This window comes from Odocoileus virginianus, chromosome 34 (assembly GCF_023699985.2).
Source record: "Odocoileus virginianus isolate 20LAN1187 ecotype Illinois chromosome 34, Ovbor_1.2, whole genome shotgun sequence".
Taxonomy (NCBI): Eukaryota; Metazoa; Chordata; class Mammalia; order Artiodactyla; family Cervidae; genus Odocoileus; species Odocoileus virginianus.
Genome location: NC_069707.1, coordinates 31730539 through 31755482, shown reverse-complemented (window position 1 = coordinate 31755482; position 24944 = coordinate 31730539). Strand labels below are relative to the sequence as shown.

The window sequence follows — 24944 nt, the reverse complement described above, 5'->3', positions numbered from 1 at the left end:
TTTTGTACTTGGTAAGTCTAAAACTCAAGATCTCTGACCTATCTTTTCTTCTCGGCTAAACATTAAACATCTAGAATGTATATTGACGCTAATTTGAGGTGATGATTAATGTCATATAGTCTCCAAATAGCTAATCTTTTTTCACAGGATTATTTATTAAATAAAGCTTCCTTTTCTTTTTTAAAAAAATTCTATTATGGTTGACTTACAATATTAGTTTCATTGTACAACTTAGTGATTTGACACTACTTCCAGAGGTTATATACTATACAAGTATGTATGTTAGTTGCTTAGTCATGTCTGACTCTTTGCAATCCCATGGACTGTAGCCCACCAGGCTCCTCTGTCCATGGAATTCACCAGGCAAGAATACTGCAGTGGGTTGCCATGCCCTTCTCCAATAAACTGTACAAAGTTATTGTAAAATGTTGACTATATTTCCTGTGCTGTGCATTACATCCTTGTGACTTATTTAACTTGTTTATTTTGTACCTAGTAGTTTGTACCACTTAATCCCCTTCACTTATTTTGACCCTTCCTTCAACCCATCCCCTCTGGTAACTTCTAGTTTATCTGTATCTTGAGTCAGTTTCTGTTTTGTTGTATTCATTCATTTTATTTTTTAGATTCCACGTATAAATGAGGACAAAACACAGATTTGTCTTTCTCTGACTCATTTCACTAAACATATCACCCTCCAGGTCCACCCATCTTGTTGCAGATGGCAAAATTTTATTCTTTTTTATGGCTAAGTACTATTTCACTATTTACATATATATACATGTACTATCACATCTTCCATATTCATTCATCTGTTGATTGACACTTGGGTTGTTTCCAGTATTCTCACATAATGTTCTTTAGACGTTAATAGGTATTTCTTGAAAAAACAAGTTATGGTCATGTTGAAGTGGCATTCTCTACCCTTCTAGATACATCTTGCACTTTAGCTTATCAGAGCAGTTGACTTTAAGCATGTTAATATTTTTTAATACAGTATTCTCAAAACCTGTATGAGCATACAAAGCCACTCCCTCTTTTCTTTTTATAAAGAACACTTCCTAGTGGAGCACAGCATTTTAGGAAAGACCATCATCAGGATTGTAAACCATTTTTCTTTTACCAGGTAAATGACTAAAAATGTAGAATTGGATCCACTTGATTCAAATTATACCTCTCTGATTAATTACAAAAGGTGTGTTTGAAGAATGAATTGACTGGTTAGTTCTCTAACAGTTTATCATACCATATTAATTAATTACCATACCATATTAATTAACCCATGTACAGAGCAACTACAAACAATATGAGTCAAATTACAGGTGGTTTCATCTTTTGATGAAACTTAGACACTGCCCAAGTAAGTCTGTCTTCATGATCTTGAATTTCTCCTCTTTTACTCTTGTTTCCACTTAGCCTCTTTATCCCTTGCCAGTCCATATTGGATTAGTCACCATTGCCAAATTCTCCGTCTGTACTGTCACTCCTTGGCAGTCACTATTGCCAAATTCTCAGTCTGTATGTCTGCAGTGGGCAAGCTTCAGTTGAATAATTCATATTTATTGCGAAACACATTTTATGAATGATAATTTTTGTTCTTCAAATTTGTTTTCTCTGCTAACTGTACAGAGATGAAGGGGAGAGGTATTTGCATCCTATGTGAAAGTAATTTCAGCAGAACATTTGCTTATAAAATTTCTAGGCATGGTCTGCATAAGAACGTCCATGACTTCCGTCACATCTCACATCGGTTGAGGGTTCCCCAGGAGACTCTTCACCGTTCCTCAGAAGGTTCTGCTTTTGTAAAGTAGCTTGTAGTCTTCCTCAGAAGGTTCTGCTTTTGTAAGGCAGCTTGCAGTCTTCCTCGTGTCCTATTCTTTTTTTTTTCACAGCAGTAACTGGAGATGAAGCTCTGTGTTTACTCTGATGTAAATACTTAGGATGCTAAAATTCCAGATTTTAGAAAACTAGATTTTTTTAGTATATACCTTCTCAGTTACATTGCATTCAGGCGTGCTAAGTCACTTCAGTCAGGTCTGACTCTATATGACTCTGTGGATTGTGGCCTGCCAGGTTCCTCTGTCCATGGTACATTATGAGGCATTTAATCAGAGATGCCTGGTGATGTCAAGATAGGGACCTGGGAAAAAGGCAGATGAAATGGCTATCTCTTGGGAGGTAATAGTTGGCCAGCCTTGCCATTAACCAGCCTGGTTATTTAATTTCAAATAGTTGGGCGAGGATTGTGATTTATTAGATTTTAGAGGAAGGCCTAATGTAGAGGCCTCTGCATTGGAGGCCATCTAATGTAGTTGGCCATAGATGGGACCAGCCTAAGGGCTTTTTCTAAAGACTCTGCAACAATATACACATGTTGTTTTCAGGGTGAATAAAGTAGATGTTTTATAAATTAGATGCTACAGGAATACAATGGCTAAGATACATAGGATCCCTGCCTTGGGAAAGGTAGACAATAAATACATAAACAAGAGAAATAGCAGATAAAAATAAAACTGCTATGCAGAGGATTAAAAGAAGGTAATGTGATAGAGTAATAGATAGGCTCTTTAAATTGGATGGCCTGGGAAGTCCTTTCTGAACCCATGTCATTTAAACCAAGATCTGATGATTAAAAAGAAGAGCATGTGCAGACCTATAGGAAGAGTATACCACATGGAAGTCAATGAAGGTAATGGTCCTGTTAAGGCTAGAAGTTTGATCTGAGGATCAGAAAGAAAGCTAGAAAGTTAGGCAGGGACCAGACCATGAAGGTTATTGTAGGCTCAGGTAAGGTGTTGGTATTTTATTCTTGGTTTGGTGGGGAAACATTGGAAAGCTTCAATAAATTTGTGTTTTACAACTTGATCAGAATGAGTCTGAAAATAATCACTCCTACTTATGGTTTTTTCGAGGGACAAGTTTGGAGGCAAGTTTAGTAGCATAAGAACACTGACAAAATTATAGTTAATATATTCTGTAGATTCTGTACAGGTACCATGCTAGGCATTGTGTGCATCATTTAATTTAATCTTACATGTATTTTTAAAAAATATATGAGTGGCTGTCATCATCCAAAAAAATATAAAACTGATTAAAAATTTCTTAATCATAGTAGTTCTTGTCACCCAATTAAAAATACTGAAATTGTAGTTACACATAAAAAGTTTGGAGCAATTTCTTGACCTTAAAATGGCCTTTATATTTGAAAATACTGGGAGTGAATATGTTAGGTGGAGAAAAATATTCAGTCCTATGTGTGTGTGTGCTAAGTCTCTTTAGTCATGTCCAGCTCTTTGCAACCCCATGGACTGTATAGCCCTCTAGGCTCCTATGTCCACAGGATCCTCCAGGCAAGAATGCTGGAGTGGGCTGCCATGCTGGAGGGATCTTCCTGACCCAGAGATCAAACCTGCATCTCATGTCTTCTGCCTTGACAGGTGGGTTCTTTACCACTAGCACCCCCAGGGAAGCCCTGGTTCAGTCCTACTCAGCATCTATCAGGAATGGCTCCCAGGAGAGCAATGGAAATGCTCTCCCAGTTGAGCAAACAAGAAGTAATGGAGACAGGGTACTGTATAGATCCTGCCAACTCAACAAAGAAACTACAACTGATGAAAACCCAGATTCACAGGGAGTTTAGTAAAAATGTCATTCCAGTGCAAGCAAATGCCAACCTCTGATGTTAGAAGACCTTGTCTGAGAATAGTGGGGGACTAGGTTTTGGGAACTTTGGCAGCAACCAAACCCCAGACAAGTGCATTTTGAGTTGTTAACTGAGAAAGGTGGTTTGACTTAGGGTCAAGAGAACTGGAGTTAGATTTTAACTCTAGGAGGCAAAATAGAATAGAAGTGAAGAAGACCCCTAATCAACTATCCCTGGAGGACACTGTAGAGTGCCAACTAGATGCTAGAGTCAGGCACATAAAGAGGTCCAGAGTGGGAGAAATAGGACCAGAGCAGGTCAGGAAGGTCAACTGCACTCTCCAAGATAGAGCTGAGGGCCTCCTCAGGCTAAGTTGACCCTAGTGCCTTAGGCTTCATGACTCTGGCTTGTTGGTGATGAAGGTGTCTGGGACTTAAGTATTCTTTGGAGGAAAGGAAATACCCTTCTGATAAATTCTGTCGGCTCTAGGTTGGCATGAGTGATGTGCTGGAGCCAGCTTATACGTATTCAGCAGCATCATCAAGGTGGTACATTAAAATTAACTAAGGTGGAAAGATTTATACCATAGAAATCAGCAAATACTACAGTCAGCCTCTCCTCCCACCTCAAGAGCTGGTATTGCAGCTTACCACTGGTTGGCACAATTTACAGGTAACTGGATATGATATAGCAATGGTATCTGATTCCAGAGGATATAATATGTGAAAATTGCTCCCAGAAGTTTTGCGACAGCTTAATGATTATTTCTGGAGAAGGCAATGGCACCCCACTCCAGTCCTCTTGCCTGGAAAATCCCATGGGCGGAGGAGCCTGGTAGGCTGCAGTCCATGGGGTCACTAGGAGATGAACACAACTGAGCGACTTCACTTACACTTTTCACTTTCATGCATTGGAGAAGGCAGTGGCAGCCCACTCCAGTGTTCCTGCCTGGAGAATCCCAGGGATGGGGGAGCCTGGTGGGCTGCCATCTACGGGGCCGCACAGAGTCGGACACGACTGAAGCGACTTAGCAGCAGCATCAGCAGTGATGATTATTTTAGATGGCTGACACCACTAGGACAGTACAGCAGGATTGATAATCCACTCTATCATGAAAATAATATCAGAAATCTACTTTCATATTATCTCCCTTAAAATAAGCCATGGTGAAACTATGTTACAAGCATGAGAATCAGTCATGTCATCTCAACTGGAAATGGCATGGTGTTGACTGCAGCGTGCATCTGTGGCCAGGCAGTATTTTCAGGCTAACAGAAAGTCTGACTTTTTCAAATTCATGAGTACAAATTGATGTTATCAGGCTTCTTGCTTTTAAACTTTGAAAGCTGGTTTAACAAAAGACATAAAGAACTATATTATTATACAGCTGAATATTTCCACAAGATTGTAAAAGTGGTTTGACTGCTTTTCCGTTATCAACTCAAAGTTTAAGGTGAACTAGTTAACTTGACATTAAAGTGTTGTAAAGTCCGTGGTGACAGGTAGAATTTCCCAAGATGGTGTCCCACGTAAGGTGTTAATCTGATAGGTAATTAAAATTGAAACAGAGCTTCAACAGGCAATGTTGAAATAATTGAGTTCCGATAGTTACAGGTTTCCCTACCTCTTTTGAAGTATTTAAAACAAACTACTCAATTATATAAACCGTTCCTCTGACGGGATTTCCACTGAGTGGGGTCAGCTTTCTGGGAAAATTAGATTGAGTTCAAGAATTTTGAAAGCTGAACTTCAAGCTTGCTGGATTTCCATTGGGTTTCAGGTTTTCTTTCAAATGTTTTATTGCACATTGACTCAGCATTCTCAAGAAATCAAAATATAATAATAAGGGTAACAGGTATACTATGTAATGGACACCCATCTGGAATTCAATTTATTCTGAAAGAGCCTATCTTCTATGTGAAATGAAATATAAGGCATTACAATATCACTAAAGTTCTGGAAAATCTTTTGCTTGAATTATAAATTTTAATTATTTGAGTCTTTCTGTTTTTATTCTGTGAAATGTTTAAAAATTCCTCTCGATAACCAGGATGATTATTTGAAATTTGATAAGATTCATGTGTCTCCAGTCACTCATCTAATACTCAGAAAATTCTTTCTTTTCCTCTCCTCTTTATACCCTTCCATTTGCTCTTTTTTGAATGTCTACTGCTGAATGCACCCGTTCTGAAAGCCAAGGCAATCTCCTGTTCCATGCCTTCCTGCCCTTGATATGGATACCACAGCAGGCTTTCCTTCACCCAGATTCCTTTTCAGCCACAGTAACCATGAGAGCTTAACATCCGTTTTTACCTTTCTCTCTTCCTTTGGTCTTCGAGCCAGGTATGAGCTATAAATTGAGGTAGAATGTACAGCTGGGTCAATAAAGGGTGTGGGGGGGGGGATGAACTAGGTTTCCTATCATTTTTCACGAAGTTAAAAAACAGAGTTGGCAAAGAGGAAAAAAATAAAACAGGAAGCAGGATTGCACCTATAAATTAAATATTTTCACCCCAACCCTTTTTAGATAGCCCAGGGGGTATTGGGAGGGTGTGTGTTTTGGATGGGCTCAGCAAGCATTCCAACAGTAAATGGCTTCCTGTTCAGCATGTTCGAAGTCAAGCTGTCTTTTGGGGTTGGTTAAAAATATGTGTGAAATATGTACTTTCATTTCAAGCCAAGTCAAATGTTTTCAATCATCCCCCCTTACTTGCTTCTCCTCTCTTCCCATCCTGTCATTTCTTGCCCCCCAGACAGTAAAATATACCCCCAAATATGTTTTCTTTCCCAAAAGGAAGTTTAGTGATTAATTATGAGTTACATGTAAACATATATTATTGCCCTCGAAGGTATTCACCAAGAACCTGGCCAGTGTCATTCCTGGCTGGCATTTTTGAGTGTTAGATCTTGGTGAATAGAAGTTAGGGAAGCATGTGAAGAAACCAAGTATTTGGCTCAGGCACAACAAGGAACCAATGGATAATTGAGGGTGAGAAATGGTCTATAACTTTTTACCCCAGTGTGATGAACCTATAATTCCCAAATGTTTGTGTAATTTTCTATTTCTACCACATCAGTGACAAATATTATTTTGTACTGCATGTTCCTTGTGGATTTTTTTTTCTCATCAGCAAAGTCCAATTAGGCTTTGCAGCCTGAAAGGAAAATAAAATACCTGGTCCCATGGTACCTGGCAAGAAGTGCCACAGATGTACCCAGGAGGGAAAATATAGCCTTCTAGTGGAAGCCACAGAGTCCTTTCTGCAAAACACTACTCTGATGTTGATAGACTTTAAAAATATATGTCATGTGATCTAATTAGAGGACACGCTCAGATATTCAAATTCAACATCAGGCTGTCGAGGAACCATTTATATTTGGCATAGGCTACTGAGGCTACAGTGCTCTGTACAGAAAATGCAGGTAGTGGCTTTGTCTTCCCACTCCCCCAGGTGACTGAGCCTGTTTCAATTCAGGCATGTTCTTAGACAACTTTGTTTACTAATGGTGTTAGGTGCCAGAGTTTAACACTTTCCATATTTTAACATTTCTTTAGTGTAAGAGGTGATTAAAAAAAAAAACTAGTGTGAGTTACATGGCTTGTGTGGGGAAAAAAAAAATAGCCAACTTTTCCAAATTAATCTCTAAGGATAATTTATTCAAAGAATGTCTCTTGACATGTGCTTCCAGGTTTCTGGTGTTTGCTGTTTTCAGATCGGTTTAACTTAGCAAATACTTGTTAAATTGTTGACTGTACAAAGCTCAAGGCTAGGTGCTGTGTACAGGATGTTAATGACCTGGAAGTAAAAAGTTTAACATCCTTGATTATAAAAAAATCTCAGAAAGCTAGGAATATAAGGGAACTTCTTTAACATGATAAAGAGGCATTTATATTAAACAAAATCAAAACAACCACAGCTAACATTAGACTCAATGGTGAAAGACAAAAAGCTTCCCCATAAAATTCCTACTTTGACCACTGGTATTCAACATTGTTCTGGAAGTTCTAACCAGAGCAGTTAGACAAGAAAAAGAAATAAAAGTTTCAAAATCAGAAAGGAAGAAGTAAAACTATCTTTATTCACAGATAACATGATCCTATACATAGGAAATTCAAGAAACTACTAGAGCTAATAAATTCAGCAAAGTTACAACTGCTCCATTTTTTGGTCATAGTTCAGCACATAGAATCCTCACCAAGTAATCTAATTGCTTGTCATCAGATGAACATTTAATGTTTTAAAAAGTGAATATGGGAAAAACAAAGTGAATGTAGAAGTTCCCTTATTGTATGATGAAAAGTAATTTCATTTGCTACCTCAATATGCAGCTTAATGTGTGAAATCCTTGTAAGATTTTGGGGGGCAGAAGTTCAAATTTTGGTTAAATTCTAAATAGAACTTATACAAATTAAATTTAAAGTGGAAAACATATATGACTGGGCTTCCCTGGTAGCTCAGATGGTAAAGAACCCACTTGCAATGCGGGAGACCCAGGTTTGATCCCTGAGTTGGGAAGATCCCTTGGAAAAGGGAATGCAACCCACTCCAGTATTGCCTGGGAAATTCCATGTACAGAGGAGCCTGGCGGGCTACAGTCCATGGGGTAGCAAATAGTGGAACATGACTAAGTAGCTAACACTTCAATTCACATGTACAGCCATTAGCACACCAAACCTCTTTATGCCTTGGAAAAGGCTCGTTTCTTAGGCTGTCTCAGGAGAGCAGAAGTGTGTCTGACTCAGCGACCCCATGGACTGTAGCCCACCAGGCTCCTCCGTCCATGGGATTCTCCAGGCAAGAATACTGGAGTGGGTTGCCATTTCCTTCTCCGGGGGATCTTCCCAACACAGGGAACGAACCCATGTCTCCTGCATTGCAGGCGGAGTCTTTACCCTCTGAGCCACCAGAAGCTACTGGCTAAAGAGACAGAAAGAGAAGAGTGAGGACTACCTGCCAAGTAGAATCTAGAAGGAGGGACAGAGACAGGAGAGAGACTTCAAAGGAAAGTAAAGAAAGGAGGGGCAGAAAGATCCACAAGCAAAAGATACCATAGACTTTACATTGTTTTATGTTTGTTTGTTTTTTTTAATGGTAGCCGTGAGCCACTTCTGACTACTTAAATTAAAATTAATTAAAGAAACTTAAAAATTAAGTTCTGTAGTTGCATTAACCACATTCCAAGTGTTGCTTACCGTGTGCCACTCTGACTAGTGTATTGGAAAGCAAGGGTATAAGATATTTCTATCACCCCAGAAAGCTACTGAATAGCATCCTTATTTCCCTCAACAATATATAAAGATAAATTTTGTTTTCAAAAATGATCTCAAACTCAATTTTTAATGATCAAGTACTATTTATTTTATGGTACACAGCTGGGGATGGAGAGGGTGGGATGAATCGAAAGAGAGGCTCTGAGTTTTTTTTAAAAAAAAAAAACAATAGCCTTGTAGCAGAATTTTTGCATTCATCTTAAATTATTTATTTAGAATAAATTCTCAGAAAAAGTGCTTGGATCAAGTGTTATAAACATATTGAGGCTTTTGATATGCTGTGACCAAATCCAGAAAGCTTGTCTGTTCACATACCATAAACATAAGTGATAGGAGATTCATTTAATTTTGAAAGAAAAAGAGAATATTATCTGGAAAAAAATGAAAGAAAAAGAGCAGAAACCAAAGCAAACACAGCAGCAGTGTAACCGCCTCTGTGAAGAACAGAACTCCAGATTTGGGTGGGAGCAGCTGTCCAGAGGTAACCTGTGATACACCAGGAAAAATAATAATTAGCAAGTGGTCGTGAAGTACTGCCAGGTGGTAGGGACTGTTCAGTCATCTCGTAGGTTAACTGAATCCAGGATAGCACTGTGAGTTAGTATTGCTGCTATTGCCCTCCTGTAGGTAGGCAAAGCTGAGGCACTTGGAGTTCAGTGACTTGCTCCAGGTCATATACACTAGGCAGCAAAGCTCAGATTTAAATTCACCTGGGCTCATCCAGGGGCTTCCCAGGTGGCGCTCATGCAGAAGATGCCTGAGACAAGGATTCGATCCCTGGGTCAGGAAGATCCCCTGGAGGAGGGCATGGCAACCCACTCCAGTATCCTTGTCTGGAGAATCCCATGGACAGAGGCGCCTGGTGGGCTACAGTCCATAGGATTGCAGAGAGTTGGTTATGACTGAAGCAACTCAGCACGCATGCACCCATGGGTTCATCCAGACTGGTAAGGATTCAAGAGCCTATGCCATTAACCACTCTATTGCATGGTCTCTCAACCATTTAATTCAAGTCCCAGTGGAACCAAGTATTTCAGATTGAATTTTGTCTCTCAAAAATACATGTTGAAGTTTTAATCTCCAGTACTTCAGAATGTGACCTGATTTGAAAATGTTATCATCAGTTCAGTTCAGTTCATTTCAGTCACTCAGTCGTGTCCAACTCTTTGTGACCCCATGGACTGCAGCACACCAGGCCTCCCTCTCCATCACAAGTTCCCGGAGTTTACTCAAACCCATGTCCATTGAGTCGGTGAGGCCATCCAACCATCTCATCCTCTGTTGTCCCCTTCTGTTCCTGCCTTCAATCTTTCCCAGTGTCAGGGTCTTTTCAGATGAGTCAGCTCTTCGCATCAGGTGGCCAAAGTATTGGAGTTTCAGCTTCAACATTAGTCCTTCCAATGAACACCCAGGACTGATCTCCTTTAGGATGGACTGGTTGGATCTCCTTGCAGTGCAAGGGACTCTCAAGAGTCTTCTCCAACACCACAGCTCAAAAGCATCAATTCTTCTGTGCTCAGCTTTCTTTATAGTCCAACTCTCACATCCATACATGACCACTGGAAAAACAGCCTTGACTAGATGGACCTTTGTTGACAAAGTAATGTCTCTGCTCTTTAATATGCTGTCTAGATTGGTCATAACTTTTCTTCCAAGGAGTAAGCATCTTTTAATTTCATGGCTGCAGTCACCATCTGCAGTGATTTTGGAGTCCAGAAAAATAAAGTCAGCCACTGTTTCCACTGTTTCCCCATCTATTTGCCATGAAGTGATGGATAGATGTAGTTAATTAAGAGGAGGTCTTACTCAAAGTGAGTGGACTCCTAATGAGGTTTGACTGGTGTCTTTATAACAAGATGGCTATGATGACAGATGCAGGGAAAGGACCATGTGATGGTGAATACAGAGGTTGGAGTCATGCTGCCACTAACCAAGGAACACCAAAGATTGCCAGCAAACCACCAGAAGCGAGGAGAGAAGGAAGGAAAGATCCCCTGCAGGTTTTAGAGTAGCCCTGCCAAAACCGTCATGTTGGACTTCTAGCCTCCAGGACTCTGAGACAATACATTTCTGCTGTTTTAAGCCACCAGGTTTGTGGTATTCTGTTACAGTAGCCCTGGGAAACTAGTGCACCACGTAACTTAGAAAGACATTCCAGGTCTGTCCAGACACTCATTTAGCCCGTGAGCCTTCTCACCTAGCCATCATTTTGCTCCTGTCACATCAGTCAGATAACTTGGTACCCAGTCACGTGGGCTGAAGGCCAAGGACAATATCTTTGCCACTGAGACTGTATGTCTTGGAAATACCTAACAACATTCTGACTGACTCACAGTGAATAGCTTATTGAATTTGCCAATATTGTGTTCACTTTCTGGGAAGTTAATAATTGTATATTTTTGTTCCTCTTGGAAGGGCAGTGATTCATAGTCTGAACTATGCTGCTATCATGTGACAGCGTTTAGATGTGCCTACCTTGTAGGAAAAACTGTGAGGTTTAAACAAGTATTAATAATCCACAAATTTCTCCTTTTATCTTGATTTTCATTGCCATATTTAGTGATATTGTAGATTGTTGAATTTTGGAAAACCCAATACGCTGCTTGGCTTAAAAAAAGTAAACCAAATTTATGGTTTATCCCAAACTTTGCTTAAAAAATATTTTCACTAAATAACTGTTACATTGAATGAATTTGTAAAATATGATTTAAGACCAAATTTTTTCTTTTATAATATCATCTGAAGTTCAAATTAAGTTATGCTACAAAGTCTAGTGGGCTTCCCAGTTGGCCCTAGTGGTAAAAAAAAACTCACCTGCCAGTTCAGGAGACGTAAAGAGATGTGGGTTCAATCCTTGGGTCGGGAGGATCTCCTGGAGGAGGGCATGACAAGTATTCTTGCCTGAAGAATTCCATGGACAGAGGAGCCTGGCGAGCTACAGTCTATACAGTCACAGAGTTAGACATGACAAACGACTTAGCACACAGGCATGCACATATGCACAAGGTCTAGTAAATGGCATTTCAGGTTTCAAATCCAGGGCTGTTTGGATCGCAGTGTATTTCCATGCCTATTCTCTGTTGTTTTCCTGGAGCACAAATTTGAATTGCAGAAGATAGGGCCTTGAAAGGGGGAAAAGGAAGGTGTCTCACTGGGGAAAAGCGAGGAGAAGAGCATTAAGGACAAAGTTCTGGCATCTTCTAATTTTGTCTGGAGTCTTCCCTGGATCATCTAGATCTACTCTATTGTGGTAGCATGTATGGGACTCCTGAGCCCTTGAAATGAGATTAAGACAATCGAGATGTGCTAAAAGTACACAGGCTGCAGTCCATGGGGCTGCAAAGAGGTGGACACGACTGAGCAACTGAACTGAGCTGAGAACATGGCGTGCACTGGGTTTGAAGACAGTATGAGAAAAAGAATGCAAAATATCTCATAGTATTTTTACATTGATTACATGGTGAATGATAATATTTAGAAATATTGGATTAAATAAAATATAATATTAAAATGTATTCCACCTGTTTCTTTTTACTTTTTTTAATGTGGCTACCACAAGTTTGAAATTATATATATGACTCCCATTATGTTGTCATCAGACACCAGTTTAGATGTTCAGATAATCTGGATACCCTGAATAATATTAATTTAAATTAAAAAAATGGGATTTGCCCTTTTGAGGAAGACAAATAGTACTGCAATTCAAAACAAATACAATTTTTAAAGCACACAACATATTATTTTTATCTTCATGAAACCATTGTTCAAATTTTAAACTTGCTTTCTAAAAATCTGTAATTATGAGAGATGAAGGTTTTAGTCTTTGTGGTAGATTTGTATGCAAAACTGAACTTGATTTTCCTCTCCTTTTCTTTGAGCTGCTGGGAAGCTTTTTTTAGTAGGAAGTGGTATTTCTTTTCATACTCCTTAAATTTTCAATCACAAGACAACCTTGTGAGATGCTTCTGCCAATATAATGCGTCAGAATGTTGATGTGCTCATTCTAGGCTTAGACATAAACAGACCTTACACTCCCCTCCCTCCACCTCTTGGAATCCTACCTACCTTTCACATGAACAGACCTTGAGATAGCCTGCTAGAGGATGAGAGATCACTTACAGCAGAGATACATTGTCTCAGATGAGACCATCTCTGTTAGTTTTCTATGGCTAATATAACAAAGTACCACACGTTTAGTGGCTTACAATAACCCTAGTTTATCATTCAACAGTTCTGTAGCTCAGAAGTCCAACACAGGCCCCACTGGGCTAAAATCAGAATATCCCCAGGGCTGTGTTCCTTTCCAGGAGGTCTAGGGGGGAGTCCTTTTTCTCTAGTTTCTAGTGGCTGACTGCCTTCCTTGGCTTATGGCCACCTCCTTTATCTCCAAAGCCAACAACTGCTGATAAAGGTTTTCTCACTTCACATCACTATGACCTCCTCTTCTGACTCCCTCTTACACTTTTAAGGACTCTTATATTAGACCAACACAGATAGTCCAGGCTGTATATTGTCATCCTGATTACTTAACTTATATACAGAGTACATCATGTGAAATGCTGGGCTGGATGAAGCACAAGCTGGAATCAAGATTGCGGGGAAAGATATCATTAACCTCAGATATGCAGGTGACACCATCCTTACGGCAGAAAGCGAAGAGGAACTAAAGAACCTCTTGATGAAAGTGAGAGAAGAGAGTGAAAAAGTTGGCTTAAAACTCAACATTCAGAAAACTAAAGTCCTGGCATCCGGTCCCATCACTTCATGGCAAATAGATGGGGAAACAATGGAAACCGTGACAGACTTTATTTTCTTGGGCTCCAAAATGACTGCAGATGGTGACTTCAGCCATGAAATTAAAAGATGCTTGCTCCTTGGAAGAAAATCTATGACAAAACTAGACAGTTTATTAAAAAGCAGAGACATTACTTTTCTGACAAATGTCCGTATAGTCAAAGTTAGGGTTTTTCCAGTAATCATGTATGGTTGTGAGAGTTGGACCGTAACAAAATATGTGCATGCAAAGTTGCTTCAGTTTTGTCCAACTCTTTGTGACCCTATGGACTGTAACCAACCAGGCTTCTCTGTCCATGGGATTTTCCAGGTAAGAATACTGGAGCGGGTTGCCATTTCTTCCTCCAAGGGAATTGATGCTTTTGAACTGTGGTGTTGGAAAAGACTTTTCAAAGTCCCTTGGGCTGCAAGGAAATCAACCCTGAATATTCAGTGAAAGGTCTGATGCTGATGCTGAAGCTCCAATAATTTGCCCATCTGATGCAAAGAGCCGACTAATTGGAAAAGACCCTGATGCTGGGAAAGATTGAAGACAGGTGGACAAGGGGACGACAGAGGATAAGATGATTAGATAGTATCACTGGCTCAATGGACATGAGATTGAGCAAACTCTGGAAGATGGTGAAGGACAGGGAAGCCTGGCATCCTGCAGTCCATGGGATCACAGAGAGTTGGACATAACTGAGCGACTGAACTGAACTAAACTGAACTGAGATAATCCAGAGTGATCTCCTTATTTTATATTTTTTTTCTTTTTTTTTAATAGGCTAATTACTTTACATCATTACAGTAGTTTTTGTCATACATTGAAATGAATCAGCCATGGATTTACATGTATTCCCCATCCCAGTCCCCCCTCCCACCTCCCTCTCAGGAAACCAGATCTGAAAGAGACACGTGCACCCCAATGTTCATCGCAGCACTGTTTATAATAGCCAGGACATGGAAGCAACCCAGATGCCCATCAGCAGACGAATGGATGAGGAAGCTGTGGTACATATACACCATGGAATATTACTCAGCCATTAAAAAGAATTCATTTGAATCAGTTCTAATGAGATGGATGAAACTGGAGCCCATTATACAGAGCGAAGTAAGCCAGAAAGATAAAGACCATTACAGTATACTAACACATATATATGGACTTTAGAAAGATGGTAATGATAACCCTATATGCAAAACAGAAAAAGGACTCAGATATATAGAACAGACTTGTGGACTCTGGGAGAAGGCAAGGGTGGGATGTTTCAAGAGAACAGCATTGAAACATGTATATTATCTAGGGTGAAACAGATCACCAGCCCAGATTGGGTGTATGAGACAGGTTCTCAGGCCTGGTGCACTGATCTCCTTATTTTAAAATGAACTGATTAGCCTTAGGGCTTCCCAGGTGGTGCTAGTGATAAAGAACCTGCTTGCCAATGCAGGAGACATAAAAGATGCGGGTTCAGTCCTTGGGTTGGGAAGATCCCCTGTAAAAGGAAATGGCAACCCACTCCAGTATTCTTACCTGGAGAATCCCATGGACAGAAGAGCCTCGCAGGCTACAATCCATGGGATCGCAAAGAGTCAGACATGACTGAAGTGACTGAGCAGGCACGCAGGATTAACCTTTATTCCATCTGCAATCTTAAATCCCCTCTTGCCATATAAAGTAGTGTATTCTCAGAATATAGGGATTAGGATATGGCTGTCTTTGTGAATTCTGCCCATCACACCATCCTTGGCCAGCCAGTACCTAACTAACCTCAGAAGGTTATTGGAGATGCATAAGTGAGCCTGGCTGAGATCAGAACTGCCCAGCTGAGCCCAGTCCAAAGAGCTGACCTACAGAATGATGAAGTCCTTAAAGGTTTGTTGAACACCTTATCAAAAGTTGGGTGGTTTGTTGTGAAACAAAAGAAAACTGAGAGTCTTTGAAAAGGTCCAACAAATGCTAACTGACTTATGTTTCTGTAAATTACTGCAAAATCTAGTTTCTGAAAAAGTCCTAATAATTTCAGGCACTCCATTTTTACTTAATGATTTCATTAATATTTTTCTTTCTTTTTTTTTTACAAGGTAATGGTAATATGGTTAGATCATACTCTGTCTGCTGAAGATGAATTTTTAGCAGTAGAAGTCATATTTACCCACCCTTCCCTACCAACATTCTCAACTTTGCTCTTAGAAAATAACTTTTAGCAAGAGGGAGACTTAATATCCAAGTTCTTGCCATTTGAGATAATAGTAACTGTAGCCTGGGCCAAGTTTCCATTATCGAATAAAAAATATTTTTTAACAACCTCTCCAGCTGTTTAATTATACTTTTAGTTCTCTTTTAAGTGGATTTAATATGTAGGAAGTTACTTTGGGTTTGCACTCTGGTGCAGATTACATGGTCAACTTTTGGAGGAATCAGATGGTCAAGGGAAGGCTTTGATACGCCTCATGATGCAAATTTTCTGTTTCAACTGTGAAACAGAAAGGGAAAAAAAGTCAAAATGGCTTTTTGTTAGAAATCACATTTTATTCTGCTGCATAAGTTCTCAACAAAACTGGGACTTTTAAAACAAGTTTCAAATGGAAAATATGAGCTGAGCAAAATAATGTCTACTTGAGGCACATGAAGTTTTCACCTTGTAATATTTCTGCTTTATAATGTTTAATCCAGAATTTCAAGATTTCCATGTCAAGGGTTAGTAGCAAATTATGAAAATGCTGGATCAGGATAATCAGTTTGGTGGCAGTCTCCTAAAATAGAACCCATCTGCCTATGACAGCCTGATGCTGTAAAAATTCCCCTAGATGTGTGTGTGTGTATGTGTGTGTATCAGTGGTAAGAGGTTTTTCATTACCAGTAAAAATTATTATTTATGTATTTATTTTTAAATTTTATTTTTATAATTATTTATTTAATTTTGGCTGCTTTGGGTATTCACTGCTGAGTAAACTTTCTCTAGTTGTGGTGAGCAGGGGCTATTCTCTCCTTGCAGTACACGGGCTTCACATTGTAGTGACTTACGGCAGAGCATGGGCTCTAGGGTATACGGGCTTCAGTGGTTGTGGTGCACCGGCTTAGTTGCCCCAAGGTATGTGGAATCTTCCTGGACCAGAGGTCAAACCCTTGTCCTCTGCATTGGAAGGCTGATTCTTAACCACTGGACCACCAGGAAGTCCCCCAGCAAAATTTATTACTAAAGGTCCTGAGGCTGGAAAGTCATAAACAAAGATAATCACTTACCAGCCTAATAAAAATTCACACATGCAAAACTCTAGGAAACTCTAAGACACCTGCTAATGGTTCCCAGTATAACAGATCAGGGAAATATATTTAAGGATAAATAAATAAGTTGCATCATTGCAAATTTCTTGGTTTTTGTTTGTTTTGCTTTTTTGCTTAGAGCATTTTAAACTTTGTCACTGTGAAATCTTCACCTGAGAAGGATATGAAAGAGTTTTAATTTTTTTCTATTTTTTCACATAAAAAATAGAATGGATTTGGAGTGACCTATGAAATTCTGAGATTCTTTATATATTGGGCTAAATTCAGAGGTATCTATGTTTCTTCCTTTCACTATTATTATACTTCTGTTGGAAATCACATAACCAGCTATTTGCCTCAGGAAGATGTCACAATGTCTTTTGAGTTACAAATTGGATATGGACTTCATATTTTCTGATGTGGCTAATCATATTCTCAGTGGAAAATTGCATAGCTTTTCCTGCAACAGTAGAAATGGCTTTGCTGCCCACCAGCAACGAAGACATGAAGCATTTCACTTGGACAATTGTTTGGGACCCCAGGGAGCTCTAAACAAAACTGTGCTGGTGATGATGCTGCCCAACTCTGCCTGTTGATATTAACTGGGACTAAACAGAGCAACTAACATATCTGCACACGTGTGTGATGTGTGTGTATGTGTACAGATGTGGACTCACAGGGCTATTGGGAAATGAGCTGAGGAGAGACATGTTTCCCTACTTATAGAAAAAGGTAATGTGCTTAGTACGGCTTTGTAAAGTCTTTACCTCACACATTAAGACAATATTGATTCAATTCAATAAGCCTGATAAGTGCAAATATTTAGTATTAAAGATAAATAGAGATGAGAGGAGGAAACATATTTATTAAGCCCTTACTATATACACACCTTCATTACCCTCCTTGCATTTAGAGGTAGTAGTAATAGGTATAATGGGCCTCCTGTGTGACTCAGTGGTAGATTCTGCCTGCCAATGCAGGAGATGCAGGAGATGCAGGTTCAATCCCTGAGTTGGGAAGATCCCCTGGAGGAGGAACTAGCAACCCACTCCAGTATTCTTGCCAGGATAATCCTATGGACAGAGGAGCCTGGTGGGCTACAGTCTCTAGGGTCTCAAAGAGGTGGGCACAACTGAGCAGCTGGACATGCACACACATGCACACACAACAATAGGTATTACATTTTCAGCTTATGGATTAGGAAACAGTTTAGGGAGATCAAACCTCTTTATATGTCAAAGCCAGCATTAAAGCCCAAGTGTGATTCCAAATGTCCTGTGACCACGACACTAAGATGTCCCAGTAGGATGTTCACCCAGTAGGAGTTCATGGTCTAGTCCGTTGTTATGTTCATGGACATTTACTGACACTCTGTTGATTATGACGAAGGTGAATTTTACACATTTGTCAGAAAGGATTAAATAAATGAGGTTTTAAAAGTATCTTTGTGGAATTTATAGTCATAGGCACATTTACATAAAAGAGACTCCTAATTGTGTTTTTAAAGTTCTACACTTCTTCCTTGTGATGTTTAATAAGGACTGAAATAGAGAAAAGTAGCACTTGAGGTTCCTGTTTAATGATTCTGTGTAAAGAATCTTATTAGTGTCTATGTATTTGCTATAACTTAGTTTTTTGATATATTTCTTACAAGAAAGAATTGGAACAGCCTTTAAGGGGAAGACCATGGATGCCATATTTAAAGTGTCTATGCCTTATTTTGAAAAATACTTGACCTACATATATCTTATATATAATTCTTTTAACAACTGTATGTTAGGCATTAATTTTCAACTATAAAAAAAGAGGATCTTAAAGCTGTAGAGGTTAAGTCACTTAAGCATTGGCACCAGGCTTTAAACCAGTCTTACTGTAAAACCAGACTATTTCTAGCTAGGACACATTGCCTTCTCAAATACAGACTTGAGTAACAGGTATCACGGAGGCTATTCAGGATGATCGCTCCATTAATTTGAACTAGAAAAGTCAGGAAATGAATGACAGAATGAGAATAACAAGATATTTTTTTAAATCACTGAGTCAGAATAGCAGCAGGGAGAATTCAGAGGTCAAAAAGAGTTTCAAGTGGTAATCTGTTAGCTCTATCAAGAGTAGCTATGAGAATGACATCACCAGGGAAAAAAAGAGTAAATATTTTGGCAGACCGTTAATCTACTTCAATTAGCAGATCTGAAACAAAGCATCATTGATAATCCTCCATTTCCTTTTTCCTGGCTGCAGTGCTGGAAAGAGCTACATGAACATACCACTGAGATTGTTTTGCAAGACTTGGTGACCTACAGCTGGTCCACAGCTAATTGCTGGAGCCTCACTGGAGATGTAAATACTGTAGTTTCGGGACACGTACCTGAAGAGCACAAACCTCTATGTAATGGATCAGAGAGCAGCAGTTCATTTCTCGATGCCTTTTTCACATATGCACCATCTGTATCCTGAATAATAATGACATGCATGGAAAATGTGTTTAACGGTGGAGAAACAGAAATGATAGTGGTTTTTGAGCTCTTAGTTTTGTGTCAAGAAAATGAATTCCAATCCTGTCTGTCCCGTTTGTTAGCTGCATCTGTTTTTCTATCAGTACAATGCATGTAACGCTCTTGGGACAGTTATTGTGTAAGTTAAATAAATGGATGTGTGTAAAAACACTTGGCGCGGTGCCTAGAACAGAGTAAGACATCAAACAATAGCTGCTGTTATTCTGTAGGATATAGTGTTCTGCTACCTGACTCTTCTGAAAAGGAAACTAATACCCAAATTTGTCTCATGTGAGTTTTAGTCTCATGGGATCAGCTATGAAGGCTACTAGCAGAGCTCAATGGGAGAAAACCCCGTGTCTGACTTGTGGCTACAGAAGGCTAGTACTTACATTGGGGTTGTGTCTTTGGTCCCTGTTAGTCTGGCCAACCTGGTCCTTTACCAGCATGAAGCTGCTTCCTCCCAAGGTTTCCACTTGCAGAACCAAGAAGACCCTGGGGGCCAACAACTAGTTGTTTATTTATTTATTTATTTATTTATTTATTTATTTATTTCCATTTATTTTTATTAGTTGGAGGCTAATTACTTTACATCATTACAGTAGTTTTTGTCATACATTGAAATGAATTAGCCATGGATTTACATGTATTCTCCATCCCGGTCCCCCCTCCCACCTCCCTCTCCACCCGATCCCTCTGGGTCTTCCCAGTGCACCAGGTTTTAAAATAAAAAATAATAGCTTGAGGCTTTTGCTTCAGCTCTCTTTCTGAAATGACTCTTGACAGGAACCGGGAATAGTTCCTGTCAATGTAGTCTCTCTCTGTCACGACCAAACGGGATGTAGGAGATTGAGTGGAATTTTCTGGGTTCTTTGTATACCTAGGAATGAAATGTCTGTCATTTAGTTAAAATAAGTTATTGGTTTTTAAATCAAATTAAAATATTGAGCCAAACAAGCAGGTACTGTACTTGAATTCTCTCTTATTTGTAAGAACCGTTTTTCACTATTTCATGAGTAGTGGGGGAAAACAAGGGGTTATAAATAACAAAAACATGTTTTGGGCTTCATGAAACCCATAGAGGCAATTATAGGACAGTCTGGAAAAAAGTTGAAATGACCATTATTTCTCAGGGGAAAAAAAAAATCTTTCTTGCCTTATCAAATAAGCAAGCTGACAATATTCTTTGAAAACAATTTTAGAATATTTACTTCCTTCTTTCACTGGAGGCCTGTGCTGAACTCAGATCATTTCTTCTAGAGTCCTGTACTTTCTCTCCTTCCTGTGAATAAGAGTGGTAATTGTCTTCAGCATCACTTCAGGGCTTAGACTTGAAAAAAGTCTTAAGAGCAAGACAGGTGATTGGTTTTGCTCAAGGGATCTAGAGAAAGCTGGACACATATTCAATAGAATAGTAGACTAATTACAGATAGCTGTAGCAGATCAAGTGTTGACTTCTTCCAGTGATTAAGAGATGACACAATTTGGGGTTACTATGTTGTTGCTTCAGGACTTGCCATATTTAAATATCCATGGCCTGGGAGTAAATGGGCAATGATCACTCTAGTCTCTTGTTTAGATTACCTCCAAAGCTCCATTTGTTTCAGAAATATCAGAAATAATCCAGAAACTCCCAGAGTCTTAGCCTGAGAATCTGAATTTCCTTGCTCTGCTTCTTGTCCAGTTCCTATGATTCTATATCTCTCTTCTAACCTTGGGCTTCGCATGCTAAACTCATAACAAATAACTGTCTCTGTACTCTCTCAGAAATGTGCCTCTCTGCCTTTGAATTCCATATGCCTTTTGTCTTGAATGGCCTCACTCCCTTTGTTTCCTAAAATAAGTGATAAATTATCATTTAAAACATGCTGCTGGTGGTTGTTGCTTTAGTCGCTAAGTCATGTCTGACTCTTGTGACCCCATGGACAGAGGAGCCTAGCAGGCTACAGTCCATGGGATTCTCCAGGCAGGAATACTGGAGTGGGTTGCCATTTCCTTCTCTGAGTTCCAAGAATTGAACTCAGGTCTCCTGCATCGTAGGCAGATTCTTTACCAACTGAGCTACAAGAGAAGCCTCTTAAAACATGCTACTCAGCCCCAAATCTGAATTATGTGTACTTTCTATGTTATTTCAAAGTTTCCTTTATTTATCTCAATCTTTATATTTATTACATTATAATCTACTGCTTCATTATTTGCATTTACCTCCAAACCAATGACTTTGATTTAATTGGTGTTAGGTGGGTTCCAAACTGGCAAAGGAGTATGTCAAGGCTGTATATTGTCACCCTGCTTATTTAACTTATATGCAGAGTACATCATGAGAAACGCTGGGCTGGAAGAAGCACAAGCTGGAATCAAGACTGCAGGGAGAAATATCAACAACCTCAGATATACAGATGATACCACCCTTATGGCAGAAAGCGAAGAAAACTAAAGAGCTTCTTGATGAAAGTGAAAGAGGAGAGTGAAAAAATTGGCTTAAAACTCAGCATTCAGAAAATTAAGATCGTGGCACCTCGTCCCATCACTTCATGGCAAATAGATGGGCAAACAATGGAAACAGTGAGAGACTTCATTTTGGGGGGCTCCAAAATGACTGCAGATGGTGACTGCAGCCATAAAATGAAAAGATGCTTGCTCCTTGGAAGAAGAGTTATGACCAACCTAGACAGCATTTTAAAAAGCAGAGACATTACTTTGCCAACAAAGATCCATCTAGTAAAAGCTATGGTTTTTCCAGTAGTCATGTATGAATGTGAGAGTTGGATTATAAAGAAAGCTGAGTGCCAAAGAATTGATTCTTTTGAACTGTGGTGTTGGAGAAGACTCTTGAGAGTCCCTTGGACTGCAAGGAGATCCAACCAGTCCATCCTAAAGGAAACCAGTCATGAATATTCATTGGAAGGACTGATGCTGAAGCTGAAGCTCCGTAACTTTGGCCACCTGATGCGAAGAGCTTACTCACTGGGAAAGACCCTGATGCTGGGAACGATTGAAGGCAGGAGGAGAAGGGGATGACAGAGGATGAGATGGTTGGATGGCATCATTGACTCAGTGGACATGAGTTTGAGTAAACTCCGGGAGTTGGTGATGGACAGGGAGGCCTGGCGTGCTGCAGTCCATGGGCTCGCAAAGAGTTGGACACAGACTGAGTGACTGAACTGACTGAACTGAAGTGAGGTGGGAGCTTCTCTTCAGTGGTCTGTTTTAAAAGCTGCCTGGTGATTTGGTTCACAGTGAGAATTAAGACACAATGGATCAGAGTGAAAATTAAGATAGGGCAGTTGACTAGTTTGTCATCATACTCCATCCTAGTTCAGTGCTGGAAACATAATAAATACTCAAGAAATATCTGTGGATTAAATGTCACTGTATCCCCAGTGCTTGGTCCAGGATAAAACATTAATGAATACGTTAAATTCTGCACAAACTAGTAAACCACGGTCTTTGCATTTTAAAAAGTGATAGATAGGGATGAGGGAAATTAGAAAAGTACACCAAGAATTCTGATATAATCACTCATACAATCAGTGGTAAAAATATTTACAGTGGTTGTAGTGCTTTCTTATGGAGAAACTCTTTTGTAGTGGGGATCTTTCTTCTTTCTGAATGCACAAATTTTCCAAGTGGTTTGGCAGATGTCCAGTTAAAGGAAGCTTTGAGCAAAGTCTGTTCAAATTCTTCAGAAAACTGCTAAATCTTCTGAGGTCATTCCAGACCATTTGCCTTTCTCTGTTATGCACTAAGGCAGGAAATGTTTTCCTCTGCTTTGAAATGAGCAATTCTAGGGGCAAGTAAAGAATGCACGCCCTGAAACATGCTATCAGCCCCCTCCAGCTGTTTACCATGGTCTTTTTCATTCTTAACAAGGGCATCAAGTTCTTTTGGATACTAGTTATGGTTTTATATATAAGACAGAATAAACATTTCCTGGAGGGCTTCAGAAGGTTACTACTCTTAGATCTTATCTTGCATTTTCTTTCAATCAAAAGAGGAAAAAATAAGATTTAATTTGAAAGATGACTACCATTTATAAGGTTATGTGGTAGTCAGTCAGCTGGTACATTTCTTTCCCTTTTCTTTTGTATAAGCCCGAAAACAGTACAACCCCTCAGCCTGACTTTCTCCATCTTGAATTACTTAATTTTTTATACTTGTAAGTGGTCATGGCCGCTACCCAAGGTCATCTGAGAACAATAGTACCTGAGTCACTGACATTCTTAAGGTCTTATTTGGAAGACGCTGTTTGGAACTGCTGTAGTCTGACCTGAGTCATCCCACACTGGGCCAGGGAGGTTGAAGAATTGGACTTTTCCCAAAAGAACACTTGTTATTGTAGTGAATCTCCAAAAAGAGACATGGAGAGCTAGGAGAACGTGCAATTTACTGTTGTTCAGGGACAGACCATGACCTTTTAGTCAGGATAGGCTTAGACTGGATATTTTGTACAAAGTAAATTAGCTTCTGGTGGAATTCCCCAGAGAGACCACCTTGGAGGAAGATATGAAGATTTAGTGAGAAGACCATGAGATCTGGAGTCAGATAGACTTAGATTTAAATCCTGTCTCAACCTGTCTTGGTATACTGTCTCTTAACACGTACTATGTGAATTAGGTAAGATGCTTAACCTCTTTGAGGCTTAGGTTTCTCCTCTGTAAAATATCATAACCTACTAAGTGTTAATTGTTCAGGCCTGTTGAACTCTTTTTGAGACCACATGTACTGTAGCCCATTAGGCTCCTCTGTCCATGATAACCTCCTAAAGAAATACAACATTACTGAATTTGTCAGATGCACATTTTATTTTAAAATATAGTTAAAGCTATGTTATATGCTGTGTAAACAGAAACAGAGTTCATGTCCTCCTACTATTCATATTAATATAAAGAAACATATAGGACAGCAGACACTTGAAGAATGTAGAGCAGAGAAGCATAATGGAAAAAGCATTGAATTTGAAATTCGAAGACCTGGTTCCTAGTCTCATGAGGCTCACTTAAAAGTAGAAATAGTATCTGCTTGGATATTTTTGTTTAGAAAATCGAATGCTATAGTGTTTACCTTGATAGATCTACCTTGAAAAGCACCATAACTACATTAATTAATAAGCGCAGGTTTCACTTCTTCTCCTGCTAACCAAACCCAAAGTATTTAAAGAATGAGGAATGGTACACAGTTGGGGAAGGGGTATTTCAGAAGCCAGAGAGGAAGATGGTAAGTTCAGTTACAATATGCAGCTGAGAGCATAATCTATGCATTTTCTGAACTGCCCCTTAGAAGCAGGGCTAATGTAGGCGGCCCAGGTGTTTGTTCAGTGGTGTGATTTGATGGCGCTGAGACAGAGACCTGCCTGGAAATACAGTAGTCCTTCATAAACTGGGTGATGTGTTTGTGAAAAAGACCATGGTGTGTGAAACTATGGAGGGCAAGACTGAGGACTTAAGGAAAATAGAGGTTCGTGGAAAGAGCAATAAAAATGATGTATATGTGTTT

The 24944-nt window shown here is 39.4% G+C and overlaps 1 long non-coding RNA gene across 2 annotated transcripts in view; it reads left to right on the top strand.

Annotated features, from left to right (window-relative positions):
• Positions 1-19997, top strand: part of LOC110130462 (uncharacterized) — a 103349-nt gene extending 83352 nt beyond the window's left edge. For both annotated transcript variants that reach the window (XR_011485688.1, XR_011485689.1), the window contains one exon: positions 19195-19997. This is a non-coding gene — a long non-coding RNA (uncharacterized lncRNA). The remainder of the gene's footprint in view (positions 1-19194) is intronic.
• Positions 19998-24944: the final 4947 nt, after the last annotated feature.